Source organism: Epinephelus fuscoguttatus, linkage group LG12, assembly GCF_011397635.1.
Source record: "Epinephelus fuscoguttatus linkage group LG12, E.fuscoguttatus.final_Chr_v1".
Lineage (NCBI taxonomy): Eukaryota > Metazoa > Chordata > Actinopteri > Perciformes > Serranidae > Epinephelus > Epinephelus fuscoguttatus.
The window spans coordinates 26,509,136-26,529,096 of record NC_064763.1 but is presented as its reverse complement, the minus strand read 5'-3'; the positions used below and the strand labels follow the sequence as shown (position 1 = coordinate 26,529,096).

Genomic DNA, 19,961 nt, shown 5'->3' with positions numbered 1-19,961 from the left:
GTTCACCTCATATCTGTATACAAGTCACCCCTCTGTTAGAGAGCTCTCTCTGCTCTCATGCTGCTTAACCATGCAGAACTTATTCCTAGCTATGACTGATCGGAGTTCAGAGGTATTCTGACAGTTTCGGAGCTGCTCGTGTTTTTGGGGTGGGGAAATGTGATGGCAAGATGAATTGGGAGTATATTGACACTTGAGAGGATGAACACATTATCAGAAATGGAAAGTGGGGAGGGGTTGGAGGTAGGGGAGATGGGAGAAGCAGCGAGGGAAGAGGGATTGCAGGGTGGGAGAAGTAAAGGGAGAGGAAGGGAGAGACTGCAGCGATATCAGCTAAATCGCGGTCGATAGAGATATCAGCTGGGATTGCCTAGTCGGTTGAAAGGACACGCATGGAAACAGGAGGACAGAGGCAAGCCACGCAGCACCACCTCTCATAGTGACAAGAAGGCGACGCAGGCCATTACTCAAGTGGGGGTGGGGGAGGAGGGTGCATGGAAGTGGGGGGGCGAGGCTGATTGAACAAAAAAGAACAGAGGAGGGGTGAGTGCACAAGACTCTGGAATGGCAAGTGCCCTAACAGCATGTAGACATTCATCTGCTGGTGTTATGAACATAAATAAATCGGAACAAGCTGTGTGTTTTTTTCCCTGCGTCTGTCCAATCTGAGTCACAGGGAGATTTAAATCCTTTATGCGTTTCCTCTTCTATATGTTGCTCAGTAAATCTCAATGCTGGGAAAGTGCACGCCAGCTTAATCAAACAAACCATAGTGATGATGCAGAGCACTTCCTGGCTAAAACACGTAGACACATTTACAGTAATGATTATTTGGTGTGGAAACGCAATGACAAGCACTGAGAATAATCCTCCAATGGGGGGAGAGTCAGTTTTATTTCCACTGTCAAAGCTGCAGCCAGTTTTACGCAGCGAACATAAGGGCAGTCATGACAATTTAAACTAGGAATCCTTTCTAACTTACACACAATCACGTCCAAATAGAACCGTATTTCATTCAAAGTGACAACTGGATACGAGAAGTTAGGAGTGGGATGATTTATCGCCGGTGACTTGGACTGTCAGGCTCTCCAGCATGTGAGCATCTTTCTAGGCGGCGATGATATCTTGGTGTGAGCTGTCTAGAATGAAAGGCTTGCATTAATCAATTTACGTGCTTGAGGGTTGCTCGACATGATGAAAGCCATGCTATCTGGACAACACGGAGGGAGGAGGCTGGGGGATTGTAACCTTGTGTTGTCCTTGGTTATTCGGTAACTTTGACATCCCACGCAGCTTTCCCTGTTAACACACACCTAGATAAACCTCATAGGATACACATCAAATACGCGTTTGATGATGTGTGATGATATATTTGAGGATGAGCTGTAGTCTTAATTGAATTCCACTTTGCTTCCCCTGCATTTTCAACATAGAATAACTGTCCTATATCAGCTACTCCTGCAGTTCCAGTCCAATAAACCTTTGATTTGCATTTTTATATTTTCCTACAGGCTATTTTAAACCGTTTTCCTCCACTCAGTTTGGCAGATCTCTATGCATTTGCATAATCAAATTATTTTGCATGTATGGAATAATATATAGTTTGGAAACCATGAGCTGAAAATGTTTAAATTTCTTTGTAGGGGGGGAAAAAAAATTCAAGTCAAGGGGCCTGCAAACTTGCAACTGATGTGATGCGAGAAGACGTGTACAGCGTTTTAAAGACTTAAGAAACCTAAATGTGCACTGTTTGTTCTCAGGAGGATTTGTGAGAGAAGATTTTTCACAGACATCCAGTCTCGCCCCAGGGGGTAAAGTAGCAGGATTAATCATAGCACTTTCAGATTAATTACTCATAATGCGAGCATCCTCTGAAAGGCATGGCCTGCAGTTGTGATGTTTGGTTGATTTCATTAGGCTAAAAACGACAACACCTAAAATAAGCCTGGCTTAGACGGTGGAGGGGAAGGAGAGAGTGAAAAATATGAAGGCACTTGAGTGCACAGTGGCTCCACCGACACATAGAAGTGTATGTGTAAACTATATAGCTAGTAGAATCATCAGAAAATGATTTAGCAGAACAAAAGCAGAAGCAGAAGAGCTCACATATTTAACAGCTTTTATTGTTATTATCATGTTGCATGTAGAGCTGACAGCTGTTATAAAACTCATGAAGATTTCAGATTTCTAAAGGAGGTCACACACATCTAGCTAAACAAAAAGGTTCAGAGTTCAGTGGTTAAAGGAGAGCCTCTGGATGCTTTACTCACACAGCATTTTCTCCTCCAGATTCACGCCTTGATTAAACATGATTTTCCACTTTTTTTTTTTTTCTTTTTAGCAACTTGGGTGTCTTGGCAGCCTGTGTGCACTCTCCACTGAAAAGACACTGCATGTGACAGTAGGTTGCATATTGCTGGCTGCACATGGCGCCGGCAAAAATAGATTCCATTTGCTTGTTTAGTTCAGCTTACTAGCCTCAGCATGTCTCCTGGAAAAAAAGAGCAGCAGCGATGCTTACCATGCAGAGAAAGCCCCCCCAACATGAGGAATACAGGCTCCTGAATATGAACAGTTACAATTTATGAATGTTCTGGGTTTTGGACTGATGCAAAAGACATGAGTGTGTGACAGGAGCAGCATGAACTGTCTACCTCCCCCACCGTCCACAGTCTAGCCATGAAAATAAAGGAAAATCACCTGAGCCAGGGGCTGAGAGGGCAGTGGGCCGTCACCACACAGGACAATACAATTTTTGCTTGGCTGAGGTGTTTTCTTCTCTTCACTCTGGAGTCTAATTTTGATGAGCCTGAAACAGCATCAGCAGGACAGTTGGTTGTAGAGGAAGCCCTGTCTTTGTTATTGGCCTGCGTCGATCTGCTTGTCTCGCTCATTATTTCAACATTAAAGAAAGCACCAGCAGAAATGCAAGATGGATTTTACTGTTGCTATGACTGCAAATTGTCACGGGCATTTGTACTAAAGACTTCAACTCCTTAAAATGATGATATTTCATGCTGAGCTACAATTACCAAGCTTTGCAAACATGCCTCACTATAGGCTATAGGTGACTATATATTTCACTGCTGGAAGGATGGTCTGTTCTTAAAACTAGAACTCTCTACTGCAGTAGAAAGACAGAAATGCTTTAGACATTGGTGCTACATGACCAGAGAAAACAGAGAAAAGGGCTGTGGAATTTGCTTTTGCTTACCAGAATGCACTGTACTGCATGGAACCAATAAATGCTGTCCGTTTTGACACAGGAAACAATATAGTGGACAGCTGGTGACTAACAATCTGGAATTACAGCCAAACAGTGCACTAAAATATGTTTCTGAAGACATTTTAGGTGAGAAATAGGCAACTCAGTAACGGAATCTTGGTTCACATTTGATCAGCGCTATCATTTGATCGCAGTATTTTCAGCCTCTGGTTTCACTGTATAGGAAACAGTATGGCGTCCATTTTCTGTTTGCAAATTCTTGTATTACAGCCAAACAGTGCACTAAAATATTTTTCTGAAGACATTTTAGGTGAGAAATAGGCAACTCCGTAACAGAATCTTGGTTTATATTTGATCAGCGCTATCATTTGATCCCAGTATTTTCAGCCTCTGGTTTCACTGTGCAGGAAACAGTATGGCGTCCATTTTCTGTTTGCAAATTCTTGCAATACAGCCAAACAGTGTAAAATATGGACTAAAATATGGACTAAAATATGCTTCTGAAGACATTTTAGGCAAGAAATAGGCAACTCAGTAACAGAATCTATATTTATATTTGATCCGCACTGCCTAGATTTACAGTTTGATCTGATTTGATCTGAGTTTGAGAGAAAGCGAGTGGGGTAGGTCTCTCTTTTGATCCTCGTCTACACTCTTTGTGAATGTGATGGTGGGAAATGAAGGCAGAAGTGCAATCTATTGTTCAAGCAACAGCCCTAGAGCTAGCGAAAATCCACTGGATAACGCAAACCACATCATCCAGTAGATCTGTGCTGAGAGATGAGCGTGGAGATCAGGGAGCTAGCAAGACAAAGGGAAGTTTACCACAATTACCCACATTCTTATGATACAAAGCTGGTTTACAATCATCGAAGCATCCCTTTAAGAAACTGACCATTTGTTTTGCACACATTTAATTTGTGTGTACATTTAACTCTATATTCACTCTATCCAGATCCTTGATTTTATTGCCACTCTCATGGAAATTTGGGCACCACATGAGTTCTTGCCTTTTTAATGTCTTTCTAGAATCTCTTTTCCTCGCAAGTCACTACACAATGATACTTCATACATTAATGATTCCCCTCATGAATGATTATGTGTGATATTCTCACACTAGAGGTTTTAGAAATCAGTAGGTCAGCCATCACTGTGAAAAGCTGTGTTGCCATCTCATCTCACTGAAGTAGCTACTTAGGATGAAAAAAAAAAAAAAAAAGTCACAAGAAGATGCTTGATGATGTCATAAATCACTTCTGGATGAAAGCAATCTTTTGCCAGATGCCTATTGTGAATAATAATTGTTTTGATTGCCGTGTCCAAATATACTACACTTAATTTTCTTTTTTACTCCTTACTCAAATCATGTTTTGAAATAGTTTTTAAAAAATGACTTTTTTTTTAAATAACTTACAAGGACCTGCACACGACGTCCCAGCATACTTACTGTACCCACACCTTACTGTATTTATACAAGGCCGTTTAGCTTTACCCCCAAGCAAACTGTTAATGGGAGCTTTGCAATAAATGACCTTATTATGACTAATTAGCTGAATAGATATTTTCTATTTTTCCTGTAATATAAATTAACTTGTTTTATTAGTCCTTGTGCCAAGGTTTTGTTTTTTGTTCTGTTTTGTTAGCAGCATATCTCATAAAACACTGAAAGGTGGAAAGTGAGTTCACAGACAGTGGAACATGTAATTAGGTTTGGTTCAGTACTGTACACGATGTTCCTTGTATTTTGCTGTAATAAACTGTGAGAATTCAAGGTTTTTTCTAAAAACAAAACAAATCAGACAAAAAAATGCATGGACTCATACAAAAGTGATTCTTCTCAATCATCACTTATGACCCACTAGAAGTATCTGATTGTGTATTTATCTGCGGAGACTCTGCCCTTTACCTGTATTTTCTTAATTTCTTATTATTTTGCGATGTTTATGGGTGTGTTGCCCCCAGTCAATAACAGCATGCAAGTGAGGTTGGAACTTTTGAAAAAGGTAGCGACGAGATCGTAAGCAGTATATATCTAAGAGGTAGCTAAAAAAAATTGCAGACACAGCGCTGAAGAAACTTAACTATAATGAGACAAAACATCAAGCAGACAAAGTTCCAAAACAAGACTGAATCTTGGGTTGGCTCTCATTTTCACTTTCGCTAAAGGAGTGAAGGAGAGGATGGAAATAAAGGGCAACACAGAGTTGGCCTTTTTTCTTTTGGACAGGTAGGTTAAGGTAAGGTACAAGAATGAAAGCTAAGGTAGCAAAAGTCAGAGTGGGGCTGGTAGAGGGGTGGTGGATGGGTCCAACAAACACTGACTTTCAACCAGGAGAGCGGTGTTTGTGTCCCCTAAGATTATGAAGCCAAACCCTTTTTCCTAAACCTATACCACATGCTCTTGTTGCCTAAACCCAACCACATATTTCGAAAGAGTCTGGATGTAAACGGTAAATTTCCTGTGAAAACATAAGTGTATTTTGAAAGAAGAAAATGCATGTAACAGGCAGAAGTTGACATGGTGTCTGAGATGGTCAACAACTAACGCATTCAGGGTACCTTGCAAGTTGTATCTGGATGTGAAAAGTCAATGACCAAACGTTGATACGTGACGATGTTGGAGTGAGAATGGGTTGGTATGTACATGCAGTGTAGGGTGGAAGGGCCAAGTTTGGATGCTGTGTTTACAAACAGGGGTGATAGCAAATAAAAAATCCTAAGCCTGAAAATTTTTTTCAGGTTGAGGCATGACGAATGGGTCGTCATCCACCCCCCGTCTATACCTATCTCAACGCAATTTATTTGTTAGTCCTTTACTGACTATCTGGACATTTTCCTCTGGTTTCATTAACTTACAATCCATCTTGATGAGAGTGTCTATCTGAAGTTGGCTCTGAACCAAGTTTGCCAAGTTTTCACTCTTTCAATGTCCCCTTAATCATAAAATCTCAGTAGTTTACTGTAAAATGGGCAGGAAATAGAGATTTGTGGAAACTTTGTCATCTTGCATCATCCTTTACCGCTGTAACGTTACACAATTGTAAATTTCGCATCCATCAAATGCGATGCATTGGATTGTTAGCAGAAAGTCCATGTGGCCACTGACACAAGAAAAAATGTCACACTGAGAAATTGTGCACTTGAATAAAATCACAGGGGGTAAATGTTGTGCAATAGGTAGCAAATAAGGGACGATTTTGGACACAGCCCTACGGTGCATTTCAATAGTGATTTGTAATGTCTTTCTCTACTTCCCCTAAGCACTTGATATTACATAACACCATAGCTCTTGCGAGGAGCCACTCAATGAGCAAGGAGACATGGTCCAAGGGGAGTGGAAGATTAAAAATGGATCCACCTGCCATTATCTGCAGACTCCACTAATACTATGCAATGATGACTCATGAAAAACGTTGTCTAACTGACATTGCAGTTACTATGAATCAATGATTGCAATGTGTGATCATCGAGTCAGTTAATCAGTGTCTTCAGTAATTATAAGTTGTATCTCACTTAACATCACTTAACTTCCCCCCAGCAGAAGTGCAGAGGGGAAGTAAATGATGGCTTATTAAACTATTATTGAAATGTACTGCTAGTCTCTCTGTGAGTCTCTCTCCGTGGTGCTGAAGTGTTCAGAGTCTTATTCCAGCGGCCCACCCTTACCCTGTCCACCCTCACCGTTTTCCATGTTTGCATGTAGGGTATGCAAAAATGAAGGGCTGTCCCAAAGCTGACACTAAAGAGGGAAAATGAACTACAGTTCTCTCTAAAAGTATTCCCTAAAAACACTCTAGCAACCACCTAAAAACAATCATAACGTACATTCATTGGTCACTATATTAGGTACACCTATTCAACTGCTTGTTAACACAAATAACTAATCAGCCAGTCACGTGGCAGCAACTCAATGCATTTAGGTATGTAGACATGGTCAAGACGACCTGCTGAAGTTCAAAGTGAGCATCAGAATGAGAGAGAAAGGTGATTTAAGTGATTTTGAACATGGTTGTTGGTATCAGACGGGCTGGTCTGAGTATTTCACAACCATCTCTAGGGTTTACAGAGGATGGTCCAGAAAAGAGAAAATATCCAATGAGCGGCAGCTCCCTGGGCAAAAATGCCTTGTTGATGCCAGAGGTCAGAGAAGAATTGCCAGACTGGTTCAAGATGATAGAAAGGCAACAGTAACTCAAATAACCACAAGACCATCTCTGAAGCAACAACACATTGAACCTTGAAGCAGATGGGCTACAGCAGCAGAAGACCACACCAGGTGCCACTCCTGTCAGCTAACAACAGGGAACTGAGGCTACAGTTCACACAGGCTCACCAAAACTGGACAATAGAAGTTTGGAAAAACGTTGCCTGGTCTGATGAGTCTGGATTTCTGCTGCCACATTCAGATGGTAGGGTCAGAATTTGGTGTAAACAACTTGAAAGCATGGATCCATCCTGCCTTGTATCAACGGTTCAGGCTGCTGGTGGTGGTGTAATGGTCTGGGGGATATTTTCTTGGCACACTTTGGGCCTCTTAGTACCAACTGAGCATGGTTTAAACACCACAGCCTACCTGAGTATTGTTGCTGAGCGTGTCCATCCCTTTATGACCACAGTGTACCCATCTTCTGATGGCTACTTCCAGCAGGATAACGCACCATGTCACAAAGCTCAAATCATCTCAAACTGGTTTCTTGAACATGACAATGAGTTCACTGTACTCCAGTGGCCTCCACAGTCACCAGATCTCAATCCAATAGAGCACCTTTGGGATGTGGTGGAACGGAAGATTAGTATCATGGATGTGCAGCCGACAAATCTGCAGCGACTGTGTGATGCTATCATGTCAATATGGACCAAAATCTCTGAGGAATGTTTCCAGCACCTTGTTGAATCCATGCCACCAAGAATTAAGGCAATTCTAAAGGCAAAGGAAGTCCAACCTAGTACTAGCAAGGTGTACCTAATATAGTGGCCAGTGAATGTAGTTAGCAACCATGAAGCCTTACCCTGACAAACACCCCTGACACCATTTGCAACCACCTAGCAAAAACCTTTGCTGCAGATATGGTTCCAGATGAAAATTAGCAAACATGTTTAATATTAATAACAGATTTAAAGGATTATGCAGCCTTGGCAGAGGTGTGTGCGGCACATTTAACCTGTTTTATTGTTTATTTACTGTTTGTATCACAGTGTCTGTTTATTTTGGGTGAGGGACGGCTTCAGAGAGCTGATCCTGATCTATGGTTAATTAACTCACCAAACAAATCACGGAGTTGAGGTGTGAAAGTCTTTCGGTCACTGCATGTCACTTTTGCTTATTGATCAAGCACAAAAGAGGAGCCATACATATGTAACTGCTTTCTACAAAAGGTAGAATAATTTAGGATTTTTCCTAGCATGGTAAAATATTAAGTTCATAGTCGAGTCTCACTGCAATGTGCACAAATCAGCTTACTGTAATATTTCTCACTGTTAGGTGTGTGAGAGGTGCATGTTAGTACTTCAGACATTGAACACATCAGCACCAAAATTATCTATGCTACTAAAGAAGAACATTTTAAAAGGGATTTTTTCCCAAACACTTACAAACAGCCCCGACTCTAGCCTTTATACCTGTCATGTGGCATTAAATATTTTTGTTTGTTTGTTTATTCAGATGCCCATTAGCTTTTGCATTGCAGCAGCTATTCTTCCTGGGGTCTGATGCATTTACTGAATAAATGATTTTGTTGGCTAATAAAAGCTGCTATCTATCCTGTTCATGAACCCAACTGGCTTTAGGATAGCTTTAAGTATTGTATCACTGCCCAAACAACAATAGGGCCCACTGAGTATTGAAGACTGAATATAGACTCACATCAAATGGGGAAAAAATGCATACACGTGTCATTCATATATAAGTATCTGCTTTACAGTTGCACATGATGCAAAATGTATAAGGGACAGTATGTGACTCCGCTGAAGGATCCTTAGCGAGCAGATCTTTTTATTATTCATTGAACATACAGCAAAGTGAGTGAACAATCTATCAAATTGAATTGGGAGCAAAGAAGAAAATGTAAAGGTTTTTCTTTTGCTGAGCATGCAGAGACGGGTGCTTTGTTGTACAATGACCACAGAGTGAGCCAGGAATAGAGAGGAGGTGACAAAGAGAAGAGGTAGACAGAGAGAAATAAAAAGGCCGGGAGTGAAGAGTTTGTTTGTGAGCGTGTGTGCGAGAGAGAGATATAGGAACAGAGAGAGATCACCAGCGCATTTGCAAAAGCACATATATCAAATGCAAAGAAAAAAAATTATCCAGCCCACACACAGTATTACTCGGTTGTAAATTAACTCCAGCTTGTGTACGTGCAGATACAGTTAGTGGGGTTGCAAGTCTTACATGAGGGAGCACTACTGCACACTGACTGTAGAATATTACACAAACTAACAAACACACTGACTTCCTACTGACCCATGATGGTGGATATTTGGTCTTTTTGTTGCAGTAATAGTAATAAATCATAATAAATAAGTGGTAATATTGGGCCAGATTGCCTCAGAATGCCTTTGTGTGGGTGAGTCTTTACACAGGCACATTAACGTGAAGCACCCTAAGTTTACTTGTAGTGAAGTGTGTGCTATATAAATAAACTTCTGTTGCCTTGGATTTGCTGAAATGAACATAAATAGAATTATTTCAAGTTCAGTTGTGAATTTGAGATCAAAAGCTAAATTTTTAAAATGAATTTACACATAAGTAAACAGTGTAAGGAACAAACAGCGTCGGCTCATCACACACACTTAAAGGACCTTGTTAGTCACGCATGTAAAACCCTTTATTTATCTACACGTCTACTAATTACATGTGTTAGTTACAATGGCATTGACTATTACTGTTATGCACAACACTGCAGTCGTTTGAGTGCCTTGTTATGCCCTGTTTCCATAAACTAATCTGCTGAATGTCAATTTCATATGGATCGTGAGTTTTAATAGGTTACAGAAGTGGGCTGGGGAAAGTGAAGGATTAGTACTTGGGCTTTTATCAGGCCACAGAGGCAGCTTCAGCAGCTGAAGACAGCAGCCAGTTGCTGTGGCTGGAGGGAAAAGACGACGGTTGTGACCTCAAGTATAGAAATCCATCTTATGATGAAGTGTATCTGGAGTGATGTATAGTCTGCAGTTCGTGGTATACCAAGCCCTTCGTATCGACTGCATGTGAGGCTGTTTTTGTGCTTGTGAGTCAGTACATACAGCAATAATCCAAGGTGACACTTGCACCAGGCGCATCACGAAAACAAATCTTCATGGTACTAAATGTACCATCACGCAATTGTAACAACATTTTTCTTTATATAAATAACTTACATAAGTGCATTACTTTAATTACATGTCTATGGCAAAGTATCGCCACTACAAAGGAGAGCTATAATTGGCTGATTAGACATTAACCCTGTATGTATTTAATGTGTTGGTCATTTTTCTGTTAGATTTAATTTGATCATTGTTAGTGATGCAGTTTGGTTTTCATTACAGTCATTCATTTTTCCTAACCGCTAATCCTGTTGGGATACACCCTGGACAGGTCACCAGACTATCACAGGGCTGACACATAGAGACAGACAACCATTCACACTCACATTCACACCTACAGCCAATTTAGAGCCACCAGTTAACCTGCATGTCTCTGGACTGTGGGAGGAAGCTGGAGTACCCGGAGAAAACCCCACTGACACAGGGAGAACATGCAAACTCCGCACAGAAGGGCTCCCCCACCTTGGGTTCAAACCAGGAACCATCTTGCTGTGAGGCAAGTGGCACAGTGGCAATCCTAGATTCTGGGGGGCCCCAGGCAAAGAAGACCATTGAGGCCCTAATGGTTGCGCTGATGGTTCAACCTAACTTTGTATGTATGACATTTACAGGTAGATAGCTGAATGTCCTAATGGTATCCAGCTGTCATATGGTAGAAGGGGCCCTTTAGGCATTTTCTGGGGCAGAGCGAGTGCACTGTATGGTGCCTTTATGTGAAGTTTAAGTGGGCTTCTAGTTGTACTTGCAAAATGTGGCCATAATAGTGGCCATCAGTGTCCCTTTTTTCAAAATGATGCCGTGGGGCCCCTAAACATTTGCTTGGTTTGCCTCTCCTGACAGTGCATCCCTGCTAGTACAGATGATCTGGCTTTTAATTTTTAAATTCCCCAGCCCCCCAGTCTTAAGTCTAGACTAGACTTCAGAAAAAAACAAGGGAAAATTAAAAATAAAATATGCAGGAAGTGTCTTTAGTTTTAATCTTTGACAATTTGGTTAAATTTGTCAACACAGCAAGCATGAGGAGGCCCTGGTGCACAGGTTTATTGCAGCTGAGATGTCTACATGACTGTGAGTCAGTTGCTTTCACAAAGTTGTGTGTTTGTTTTGCAATACCTATTCTGAACCTTTAAAATCTTGCCTTTGACAAATACCCTCCATATTATAATAAAATAAATATAAAACTTCTGAAACTAATCAAAAAGTAAGTGAAAAATAAACATTTTTAAAACATAAAAATGAAACTGAAACAAGCAAACCGTCTCTGGAATCTAACTGAAACTAAACTGAACTGAAAACAAACAAACAAACAAACAAACAAACTAAAAAACCTATAATAATAAAACTGTTGTAACCACACCTGGATTCCACTGTCCTAAGAGTGTAGCAACTACCAACAACACAGGACATGCTGCATTATGTTTTCCACATCAGGTACTTTGGTTGTTCCACCATCCGCCATATCCACTACTGGGGACAGTAACTCATTGATACTTGGTAAATGGAGATAGCTGCAAATAGTTCCTATGTAAAACAAAACTATCCTCTTCCTGTTTTGGTTGTGGAGTGTTTGATGCACTTCCTTTTTGTCTTTCCAGGAGATCGTAGCCGCTGGCAGACAGAATTGCATAGTGAAAGTGAAGCTTATATGGAACCAGTCCAAATGCTAATGGTGTCATTATTCTATGGCCATTACATTTCTCAATTAACATTCACTTCCTAATTCTGATTTAAAGAAAGAGAAAACTTGAGGGCCTGACCGGTTTTACAGCTGACAAATTATACAAAAATTAAGAATAGATGGAGCAGCTGATTGATGGAAGGGAGTCAGCTGATAGATCATATGATTCCTTTCTATGCAACCAATTGGCAAATCTCATTCATGCTGTGTCTCACATATCAGTGTCATTGCTTGTCATTGATGCTGGCTCTTTTCTGTTCCCATGGGGTCTTTGCTGCTGCTCCCCCTATCTAAGGCTTTCCATGTAGGCGCATGGAAGGGCAGGGAGGTTTGCTCTCTCTGCCACAGGCTTCCCTCGTTTGCACATAGAAGGGCAGAGTGTGTGCTCTCTCTGCTTCAGGCTTTCCACGTAGGCATGTGGAAGAGGTTTTCTGAATAGGCCTGAGGAAAGGCAGAGAGGCCCCAGAACAGAGCCATAGCGCCAAATATAATACTATATACTATATAATACATATATGCTGCCAGTTGTTGATGTCATGTTGAGTTCAAAATGAAGTGATGTAGACACAGACTTGCCAAACTGTTGTGTAGACAACCACAATGACATAGCCGCATTGCATGCACTCTCTCTTCCTAAATTCTTCATTACAGTGGGTTATAATTTTATAACGCTCCGAACAGAGTGAATGCTGTGACTTTGCAGCGAGTGAATGATGTATAAGTGAGTGTGTCACTGTGTCTGTGAGTGTTAGGGTGACAGAAAAACAGAAATGAAGCCAGAGTACGGCAGTCTCTGAATCTGAAGGCCTCTGTGTGTGCGTCTAGCCTTTATGATGTAAACTGAATGTAACCTTTCTCCTCTCACACAGCCCCTGCAGTAGGGACTAGGAAGCCCCAGCACCCCCCCCTCGGGAGCCGGCATAGACTAGCATTCATCTGAGGCTCAGCTGCTGCGTGGTCTGGGTGTCAAGTGAATCCCACCATGTTCCCATGCAGAGCGGGGCACAGAGGGACAGTCAGAGCAGGGTGGGAGCTGTCCACTTGGTAATCAAGCCTTGCATAATGTTAGTCCCAAAACTGGACAGTGCCTTAGAGACAAATCATCCTGGAAATGAGAGAATGAACAGAGGCACTAACTGCCAATGTGAGACAATTTAGACTTTATCTTTATCTCCATCTCTACACACCCACAGCACTTGTGTGCAGAAGCACCGAGCCTCTTGGCGAGCTCTGACCCCACTTTTACACCATTTATTGCCGTAATTATATGTGCTCTTAGTTATTTCACCTGCAGGCATATTATGATTGCTGTTACTTCTTTAGTTAGTGACAAAGCAATTTTAAAATTGCATTCTTTCAATAAATAGCATTCATATGAATATTATTTCTAAATATCCTCTTTAACAAATTGCCTATTATTATAAAAAGAAACTCCCCTCTCCGATGCAAATGGATCCTCTATGGATATGACTCTGTTCTTGCTGCAGATGCAGCCTTCTGACCAGCTCTTATCTTTGTTATTATGGAGTCTGAAACTGCCTATGGCTGTTTAAATCGGTCATCACACCAAGGCTATTTCAGGCTGGTATACAGCCTTTCTGGTAGCTCTTTTAAGGGAATCTTTCACTTTTATTGTTCACTTGTGATGCTGCTACAGAGGCTTTCCCCTCAATCTACCTCTGACACATAAAGTGATACGAAGCTGGGAGAATATATCTCTGTCTGTATTTGTGTTTGGGATAAAACTATAGTTGTTTGGAATTTTTGCTGCCACTTTCCCACAGCCACTGCCTTACATATGAATACATAGTTGGATGTATGGACAGAATGGTAGAGAGATATAAAGAAAGATGGATAGATAGAACACTAGTATACAATGGTGAAAATAGCAAATACTCGACAAACCATATGGGCTAACCAAGACTTACTGTAACTGTGTCATAAACCAGTAATCAAGTTCTACATTATTAATTCACATAATCTCAGCTAGGAAATAGTGAAAATCGCTTTCCAACCAGAGGCACATCTTTTCTGGGGCATCTCTGAGCCGGTAGCCTAAATTGCCGTGTCTTGTTATGAACTTGCTATTGCTTGCATATGTATATATTTTTTATAAATTACAAAACTAATTTGAGAGAAGAAGAGCTTTTTCACTTTTATGTGAATAGCACCCCTGTTGTTGCAGTGCTGCGGACTTAACATTGTTTAATGCATACTTAAAATTCCACAACTATATCCAGAGCTTATAAGAGAAGGAAGTCGAGTGTCAGTATAGTTTTAAATTATAATTTGATTATGATTACTGTTTTCACTTGATAATTACAGAACTCCCTGAAACCCACTGAAAGCACGATGCTGTGTTTAAATGCAAAAGCGCTGTGAGGTATTCTCATTGGCGCAATGCGATCATAATATAAGTCTTTTCTGCTTGAAGGAGCTGTTGAAGATGTTGACAACTGAATAGAGTCAGTTACTTTTAACAATGTAGGCATTTAATATGACGTGTGAAAATGACACTCAAATCACAGGCACAAAATGAATATGACTTTAATGAGAGCTCTCACTCAGTGTGTCGGTTTCATGGCAATAAAACATCTGCTCGGCAGAGATGGAGTCTCCTAGGTGAAGTGCTTTAGTGTTATTGAAAAAGCCTTATATATAGAAAAATTCGACCAGGGACAGGATTGATTTATCTGAACAGTCAAGTATATTTTATTTATCCATACAAGGATACCAACGCACTTAGGGTATCCAACAACAGCCAAAGTTAAATCTTATTGTATTTACCTGCTTATGGCAATATGTGTGTCTATGATAAGAATAAAAACAATAATTCATCCGTGGGTGAATTTCTCATGTTAGGAGTGACAGGATATATTAGATAAATACACAACCACTGATACTGAACTGCGATCTTAGACTACGGAAAGATCTTTCACCAAATGAGCATCATATGCTTTACAGAAAACTGAGAAATGGTTGCCGTTATGGCGGAAAGTGTTAGTCCGACTGACAGGTTGTAACTCTTAGATGTATATACAGTAATGGAGTGTCTCTGCAGAAAATGTAGGCAGTGTAATTACCATGTGCTGTTAGCTCAGCGATACTTTGAGTAAATGAAATCCCCTATGCATCTGGCAGCAGGCATCTGAGATAAACAGTATTTAAATGAGCTCTATACAATATTCAGAGTGCATCTTTGATTCAGCATTTGTCTGCACATGACTCTAAGCCAATGATGTATTAAGAGACCTGGATACAGCTTTGGAGGCGGGGCCCCGTTCATTCCAGGAAAGTTGCCTTGTGGTGCATGAAGCCAAAAAAGCTCTATTTCCATGGTATGAAATTACCTGGATCCTCCGCATTGTGAGGCCAATACAGCAAGCGCACTACAAACCTACAACCGCCAAGCAATCAACTTCCACCCGACCAAGCAGCTGACATTCATTTTAGCGCTTTATTAACTTGGGGGTAAAATTATTTAATCATGTGGCTAATCTATATTTCTGAATTGTTACTGGACCGAATGAATGACATCCCAGTACTGAAGGGGGTCATTTTGCGGGTGTCGCGATGCTAACAAAAATTTATTCACTGATATACAGACATCTTTTTCCCAATGTAAGTCTATGGCAAAGAGTCTTTTTGGGCCTCATGGCATCACCTGACGGACCCGGGTGTTGTAATTCCACTTTTGGCCACTATATAAAATTGTCTTCATAGCCTGGCGCTGTTCCTGGGGGCTTGCTCTCAACATGGAGGTGGCTGAGGCACTGCTAGCAGCTAACAGAGCTAACAGCTTGAACAGTGCTAACAATGGCAACAGTGCTGACAAAGCTAATGGTAAACTGTAGGGACCGGAGGGTCTGTGTTAAGCTTGCATGACAATGATGTCCAGATATTAGTGGTAACCACCATAAGATTGCAGTGCAGACCAGGGGCGATTAGCTAGCCATTAGGAGACACATCTGCATTAACCGTCTGCCAGACCGTCTGACACAACAAAAAACAGAGAAGCTCGGATGATTACACCAACACATTCTCACTTCCAACTCGTCAAATACCGGGTTGGTGGCCCTATACGTCAAAATATGACGTACTAGGTACGTCTCCTGCATTCATTCTGGACACTTAGGGATGGAATGTCACTTTACACTCTTAACATGCATTGTGTCTTTTCAAAATAAAAGTAAATAAACTTAAAATGTTGATAAAACACTTTGTTTTTAGATTTACTTCCTCCGGTTTAGGTAGTGGTTAGGTTCTGGAAAAAAACAAACATGGTCTGGCTTAAAATAAGTAGGTTTGCTACTATTGTAATGTAACGTCAGGGGACATATGTCACTAGCATAGCATGCTACATATATTAGTTCACCATACTGTTATTCAAATAACTGACTTTTGGTTTTGCATGGGGACACAAACTGCGGGCTCAAAAGTGAGGTGAAAGTCAGTTTGTTCGACCCATCCACTACCCCTCCCCCTCACCCTATGCAAACTGTCCTGCTCGTGATACTATGGTACTTACTTGGAGGACCAAAAAATGCCGCCGCTTGATGAGCCTCATACCGCCACTAAAGGGTGCCTCTATGCATCTAGTCTGATGATAAGAGCCACTGACTAAGGATCGGTTTTTGATGAGTTGAGAGGTCACACAGAGGACGTGCAACTTCATTCTCTGCTCAGGATGCCATTGCACCACTATATCTTTACATAGCAAATAGTTGTTTGCTGCTATATTAATGCTGTGAATACTGTATAGAGCTCCTTTAAGAGTTAATATTGTTCACACACCAGAATAGGATACAGACAGAAGCCAATATCATAAATGAGTGTGCAAGTAAACAACTGTGGCCAACCTGCTGTTGTGAAACTAAAAATGGCTGCAGTGATGTTAGATTGCATCCTGTAATTCCCAATCTCAGACAATGTAACTGCGGTTTGAAGTCCTCGGTGGGCCAGAGTGAGGGAAGTGTGTATTATAAAAGGTTTGGATATTTCTCCTAACTCTGTTAGTCAGTGTGACATTGGCAGAAGATTGAACTCCCTCTCCAGCAGTCAGTGTTTGCAGGGTGAGTCATAAGAGACCATAACTAATCATGAAATAACCTGTCGCATGTCTGAGTGAAACTGGCAGTGTGGCTTGTATTTTCCAATCTGTTAAGCATAGCTTAGCACAGCCCGTGTCTGTTTGCATTCTAATGAGCTATCAGCTTGCATTAAATTATCCTGATCCGTGACACTTTACCCAAAGGTTGGGAGAGGTCAGGGAAATAATGTCTAGTGGCTTTAAATAGTGAGTTTATTTGTGAAGAGGCTAATAATGAGAGCATTAAAGCACTGGGTACTTAACCCTGTTTGCAGTCAAAGATACAACTTCAGTCTTAACCCTGAAAATAACAAGACGAAGAGGAGTCAACAGCCACGCTAACGGCTCTGTGAAGCTGCACAGTAATGCTCCTTATAAATAAAAAACAAACTGTTCGACAGATTAACCAATGTGTGACAAACCAAAGTTCACAACAACCTTTAATGTCAGTGCCATATTTGTTGTCATATGGTTGTGTTTCATTTTCAACTGTACTGAACAAATGTACTATGTACTATAAGAGATAAACATGGGCACTTAATGTTGACAAATGCGATTTTAAATGTATGGGGGAATACTACTCCTATCATACTTTAAAGCTCCAATAGAGACAGAGAGTAATTAAGTCCCGTTCGCACCAGAGTGGAAAACAATTCAAGGCTTGCCAATGACTTTGTACTGCGTGAAGGTGCCTCCTTGTCACATCCATCTGCTAGCAAACAACAGAAAAATACCTAAAAGCTGCTGCTGGGTGGGATGCAGAAACCTGTGGGATCCTAACACTCATAAATAAGTTACAGCTGCTAATGTGGCCAAACACAGTGTAGAGGTTGATGCTAACTACACTATGCAAGGCCTGGTGTTGATCTTTGTTAGCTTAAATAAAATGATAAGCATGGTGAGGAGAAGGGATGGTGACATAGACTCACAGTACTGAATTTGTTGATATATCTTTTTCCACTATGGCAGACATAGGGTGCTAAAATAATCCCTTGACACGTTTAAATCTAATGTTTTGTTAGCATTTTAGCCCTTGGCTCACTAATCAGAATCAGAATCGGATATACTTTATTGATCCCCGAGTACTGCCAGATTTTCGGCGAATGTTGGGCCGTTTTGCTAGCAAGCTGTGAGTGTTTAGACACACAGAGCCGGATTGGCAAGTTGATCTGAGGTGCCCAATTTTCCACCTCGCAGGGTAGACGTATTGGTTTAAAAAGAACGAGGCGCCCTTCTGCCACGGGAGGGGCTGTTGATGACTTGGGGGAGTAGCTGGTGATGACGCCGCACATGTGACCCACTGGCAGTGGATAAACAGGAAACAGCTGATAGCAGGAATGAGCAGCTATTAGCAAGAGGGAAACGCAAACCTGACAGACACTGTAAAGATGAGCAACTGGGGAGACAAGGAATTGCTCGCCCTCCTTGTCCTTGCAAATGAAGAGGCCATTAACCGTCAAGTGACGGGAACAGTGAAGGACGGGCCAACAGCCGCGGCTTCCCTCCCACGTCACTGTTTATGTCACACGCTGAGCTACACATTTTGTTACTTGCTCACGCCCCCCATTGCCCCGAAAAAGGCACATTTTGTATGAACAAAAGTAGGCAAGCGGCATTTTGCTGCACTCCCCGATTTTGTTTTTATACTGCCAATGCTGGAAGAAGACTGATCGGGCTTTCCTGCAAATTTGCACAATTCCTATTTAAAAAGGGCTTATGATTCGTTACAGCTGCTCCGATGTAAAGAATAGAGAACTATAAGAGGTAAGAATAAGAGTATGAAATAAAAATAAAGCAATAAAATAGAAATGAAATGTGCAGTTTGCTACAGTGTTTAACACGAGTACTTAAGATTAAAACAAACAAGATATCAATATATATCAATATATATCAATAAATATATATATATATATATATATATATAGTCACTGTGCTGAGGCTGTAAGTGTGATCATTTAACTACAATATATACATCAGTAGAATAAAACAATAATGGTTGGTTGCACATTATGGCGCTGATTCTTTTCTCCCCCAGTGGACGTGGTTCTCAGTGTGTGACTGTCTCTATAGTCTCTGTATCAGATAACTCAATCAAATGGGTTACTACTACTATGGATCCCATTGTGAATTAACAGCCCTGTTTGCAGCCTCATGCAGCTATATTACCTGCTTTTAGCAGAACAGCAGCACGTCAAAATCGCTCATCACAGCTTTAACCCCATGGAAGTAAAAAAAAAAAAACATTCACTGATTTTGTCTTTGCTGCTCTCTAGAAAATGTTCACCTTGCTGCACACTGTTCCAACACAAGCAGTGATGTAATGTCTGACTCCAGTGTCTTGCTTCCACTTTTTAATGTGGGGTAGAAAGTGTGATATAAAAGAAACCCACAGTGTAACACAAAAACAGTAGGGTGTAACACTTAAGTGTGTCAAAGTAACATATGCAATATTTTTCTGAACAATAATATACTAAGGTGATCAAAAACATGAGCACTTCAAACATTTGCAGCTGAACAGAAATCCATTCAGTCACAGTTTTCTGTTTGGAATACCCGTGGGGCAACGACAGAGGAGAACATTGCTATCTAAACAACAAAACATCGGGGATGGGAGAGACTGCGATCAGACGGCGGTGCACACACTGTGAGTGACTTTGTGAAGGCTC

At 41.0% G+C, this 19,961-nt stretch overlaps 1 protein-coding gene across 7 annotated transcripts in view; it reads right to left on the bottom strand.

The window, feature by feature from the left end:
- nrxn2a (neurexin 2a) overlaps window positions 1–19,961 on the bottom strand; it is a 199,569-nt gene that overhangs the window by 48,432 nt on the left and 131,176 nt on the right. The window lies entirely within an intron of this gene.